Source organism: Trichechus manatus, unplaced genomic scaffold, assembly GCF_000243295.1.
Source record: "Trichechus manatus latirostris isolate Lorelei unplaced genomic scaffold, TriManLat1.0 scaffold00010, whole genome shotgun sequence".
Classification (NCBI taxonomy): Eukaryota; Metazoa; Chordata; class Mammalia; order Sirenia; family Trichechidae; genus Trichechus; species Trichechus manatus.
Window position 1 is genome coordinate 4,551,000 of NW_004443946.1, and position 4,729 is coordinate 4,555,728.

A 4,729-nucleotide genomic window follows, 5' to 3' on the forward strand; every position below is an offset into this window, starting at 1 on the left:
TATTTCTCCCCCCACCCCTCCCATCCCTCATAACCAACAAAGATTGTTACTTTTTGTGTGTAAACTTTTTCATGAGTTTTTACAGTAGCGGTCTCATACAATATTTGTCCTTTTGTGATTAACTTATTTCACTCAGCATAATGTCCTCCAGTTTCATCCATGTTATGAGATGCTTCATAGATTCATCATTGTTCTTTATCATTGCATAGTACTCAAAAATGGCAAGTTTTATGTTACACATATTTTACCAGTTTTTTAAAAAAGTAAACCCTATCCCTCAAATATTTCTCAAGAACTTTATCTAACTGCTAAATTAGCATGCATTTACAAGGTGCATATATGCCTAACTCAAGCCCAATAAATGCCTACTGAATGAATGCAGAAGAAGAAAACATTCCCCAACTGCCACAAGTGATGTCACAAAAACCATACACCAAACACATTTTTACTAACATCACATCAGGTTTTCGTTCAGTTAGCTACTCTTTACACAAAATGTCAACAATTTGGTTTCCTAGTCTCTATAGCAGATTACCAAAAAAAAAAAAAAGAAAAACCTGTTGCCATGGAGTGGATTCTGACTCATAGCGGAGCGCTAGTGGCGCCAATCAGTGGTTAAGAGCTACAGCTGCTAACCAAAAGGGTGGCAGTTCAAATCCACCAGCTGCTCCTTGGAAACCCTGTGGGGCAGTTCTGCTCTGTCCTATATGGTCACTATGAGTTGGAATAGACTTGACGGCAACGGATTTGTTTTTTTTTTTGGTTTTATAGCAGATTAGAAGGAGCCTGGTGGAATAGCGGTTAAGCAGCTCTGCTGCTAACCAAAAGATCAGCAATGGGGCAGTTCCAACCCACCAGCTGCTCTGAGTGAGAAAGATGTGACAGTCTGCTTCCTTAAAGATTACAGCCTTGGAAACCCTATGGGGCAGTTCTACTCTGTCCTATAGGGTTGTTAGGACTTAGGTGGCAGTGGGTTTGTTTTTGTTGTTGTTTTATAGCAGATTAGAATACAAATGGAGAGGATCTGTTGCTAGAAGCAAGCAATTGAGAGCAACAAGTAATACACACTGGGGAGGAAGATGAAAAAGTCAATAAAAATGTAAAAAGCAGCCTGTAAGGCCAAAGTTAAACTGCCTTATGTATCTCAAGAACTCCTGGAGCATCACTATGTTGCTTCAGAATATGGTGAATCGGGGGGCAGGAGGAACTTGTGACATTTCTCTATACACATTTTATAACAATTTCAATAATAATTTGACTAGATTTTGAATCTAAGGTACACTTCAGGCACTGATGATTTTAACAGGCCTGGCCGTATTTATTAAATTGTGCATTCACATGTCACTTAAGAATTTTCAAAAGTATTTTCTGATACAGTTTATTTAATCCTTACAATCTAGGCATTATTTCTAGTCTACCAACGAGGAAGCTAGGGCAAGGAAAGGTTTTATGACTTTTACCTCAAGTTTACACAACAAATGAGTGACTGAACTGGCACTAGAATCCTCCTATCTTGTTTTCCCATCCTGAGCTCTTCAATACCATAGTCAATATATGCTTCCGTTCCACATCATCATACCAGACAGGTAGGTAGCTGTCTCTCCTATTCTAAAAAAATGTCAGCGAATACTACTTAAGTAGAACTGATCTAAATGATTCTTGAGATCCACTCTAGGATTCGTTCATGAGTGGATATCCTAACAAAATGAATCCCATAATCGCCAGTTCAATTTTGTATGGAATTTTAAGAGTTTGGCTTACATAAACATTAGCTCCTAAAACAGAAATCACAGTACTCGGTGTTTCTAGGGACAGAAATCTCGGAAAAAGAGACAAAACTGTTCCCTATATCACCCCAGTAAAAGCCCCGATCGAGTCGGTGCAGGGGGTGATATTCGAAGCAGGAGCGCGTCCTCAGCGACTCCGGCCGCCGCGGAGCTCTCCCCAGTAGGGACCGGGAGGAGGAGGCCCGGGCGTTTGTGCCCTTTCACAACCGATGGTTGCAGAGACCGCGATCAACCGTCTCGATTCTTCACGCCAAAGCCTGGTTAAGAATTATTTTCGACCCCAGTCCCTGCTCCTGCCCGGGACCCTAGCCATCATCTTTAACCTGAGCTCCAGGCGCGAGTTAGCTTAACTTGCTCCGAAACGCGCTCCACACCCCCACGTCCACCCAGCTGGCAAAGATAAATGCTCGTCTACCCCCATCGAACCCAGTCGGGGGCCTCGCCCGCGTCGCCCGGCGGCAGCAGACACACCTGTCTGACAAATCTGAATGCAGGCCCAGCGATGGCCCCCAGGACAGCTACCCCGGGCCCCTCCTGCTCCACGGACCCGTCTCCTCCTCACCCGTAGAGGCCCCGGCGTCAGCGCTACTCTCCAGGCGGGCTGCACTCTCACCTACCCGCGTACACAGCACCGGATCCGGATCCGGCTTCAGTGCCAGCTCCTCCTCCTCCACCTTCCGCGCCACAGTCGCCAACGCGGCCGCCGCTAGGCTAACAGCTACCAGACGTGGCAGCAGCGCCAACGCCTTCACCCCGCCCTGCCCGCTGACGTACAGGCGCGCGCGGAGGCGGAGGCGAAACCCTCGGGAGTCCCAGACCAAGGGCCTGGGCGGGGCCGGGGGCGGGGCTGCGCGTCAGCAAGCTGAGCGGTGGCTAACACTCCCCCGGCTTTCAGCCTCGCGGCGGCGGGGAAAACGTAAGCCCAGTTTCATTCTCGCTCCCCACAGCCTTCCTCACGGTTTCACTATCTCAGTAAATTTGTAAATAAACCTAGTTAGGAGTCAGCTGAGCAGTGGGTGCCGTGCTCTCCACAACAGTGTAAGTGGGTGACTAGTCAGGTACGGAAAGACCGGCTTGTTGCTCCCTTCCCTCAGGATTCAACCCATTTATTAGGACCCGACTACTAACCGGCAGCTCCGAGCTCCTCTTCCCTAGTTTTCAGAGTGAACCTTCAGGGAACCATGATTTGAGGTCACTGCATTCTACTCCTTCGGGACTATTGTTTTATTTTCCCCTCCAGTCATTTTAGGATGAAGATGGGGTTAGGGCAGTGATTCTTAACTGGCGATTTTGCCCCCAAGGAAACATTTGGCAATGTCTGCAACATTATCAACCTCACATCTGAGGGGAGAGGTGCTACTGGCATCTAGTGGGTGGAAGCCTGGGATTCTGGTAAGCATCCTACAATGCACTGGACAGCGTCCCACAACAAAGGATTATCTGGCCCAAAATGTCAATAGTGCTGAGGTTGAGAAGCCCTGGTTTAGGAGAAAAATTATCTCCCTTTGACTTTTCTCTGAGCTCCCATTTCCAGAGTGTCTTATCTAAGTAGCACCTGTCCCCATTTTACAGATTCGGAAACAAAGGTTCAGAGATGTTAAATAAGTTACCACATAGCCACTAGCTCCCCTACCTTGCTTTGCACCATAATTTTCAACTTATTGAAATTGGAAAGTATTTTGTTCTTAAACAGTACTGTTCAAAGAATTAACAACATATATATGCTCTACCAGAAAATTATATTTTCTGCTCATTTGTGAGATTTAAATATCAGTTAACTCTTAGGATTCATGCAGTCTCACAACTTCAAACATCAGTGATGCTGATGACATCCACATCTCTGTATCCAGCCCTATTTCTACCTTCATACACACAAAAGAATATCTAAGGCATAAATAAAAATCAACAGCATGTGTTTTTGGTTACTGTGGAGTTGGCTCAGACTCATGGTAACTTTATGTTGCCCGATTATGAGTCATCTTCATGATCTTTGGTATGTTTGAGCCTATTGTGGCTTTTGTGTCAATCCATCTTATTGAGGGTTTCCCTATGTACCTATGTGTAGCCTTGTCTTATCAGATGTCTGGTCCTATGTTTTCAGTGAGTTTCTCCTGATCAACAGAATCCTGTGAATTTTATAATTTAGCAAAGAGTTAAACAATCAGTTATAAAATTTATCACAGAACACAGGAGTTCTAAGAGGTACACCGGGAGCTCTCCTGCATTCCAGACATACTCTTCCTTACCCCCATTGTGTTATACCCCTTGCCATCGAGTAGATTCTAACTCATAGCAACCCTATAGGACAGAGTAAAACAGCCCCATAGGGTTTCCAAGGCTGTAATCTTTGAGGAAGCAGAGTGCCACACCTTTCTCCCACGGAGTTGCTGATGGGTTCGAAACACTGACCTTTTGGTTAACAGCTAGATGCTTAACTGCTATGACACCGGAGCTCCTTCACTGTGTCATAGGGACCCAGTTTCCCCTTAATAATCAAGATCAGTTGCCCCAGCTAGCACAATGAGGAGCCCAAAGTGGCCAGGGGACAGTCTCAACTTTTAGTTTAATGGAACCATTGGTATGTCTTCTGGTAATTTTTAGTTACTTTTTGGATTTGTGTAAGAAGTACTGCATCACCAATATTCTTGATGGCGCGGATAACGATATTATATGGAAAAACATGGTTACTGATGAGTTTGAGAAATTATTCAGGAGTGTTCAACTCAATGAGAAGAAGTTTTAAGAATATCTTAGCCAATTTATTTCATTTGTATTTTCCTTTTAATGTTTGCACAAGAATTAGATTTAACAATCAATATATAATTAAGTACAAAAGAAGTCTTTTACTAGATGCTAAATAAAAGTTCCAAGTGATAAGAAAGCCTGTGTTACAGTTTTAAATTGAATGCCTTGGTTCTTAATGGTATATAAACTAATGATGC

At 44.3% G+C, this 4,729-nt stretch overlaps 1 protein-coding gene across 6 annotated transcripts in view; it reads right to left on the reverse strand.

The window, feature by feature from the left end:
* Positions 1-2,512, reverse strand: part of GNPNAT1 (glucosamine-phosphate N-acetyltransferase 1) — a 25,138-nt gene extending 22,626 nt beyond the window's left edge. For 3 of the 6 annotated variants that reach the window (XM_023726196.1, XM_004370870.2, XM_023726197.1), the window contains exon 1: positions 2,405-2,512. The gene's annotated coding sequence lies outside the window, so the exon portion shown is untranslated. The other 3 variants (XM_023726195.1, XM_023726193.1, XM_023726194.1) reach the window with 3 other exon arrangements.
* Between the last annotated feature and the right edge of the window lie 2,217 nt (positions 2,513-4,729).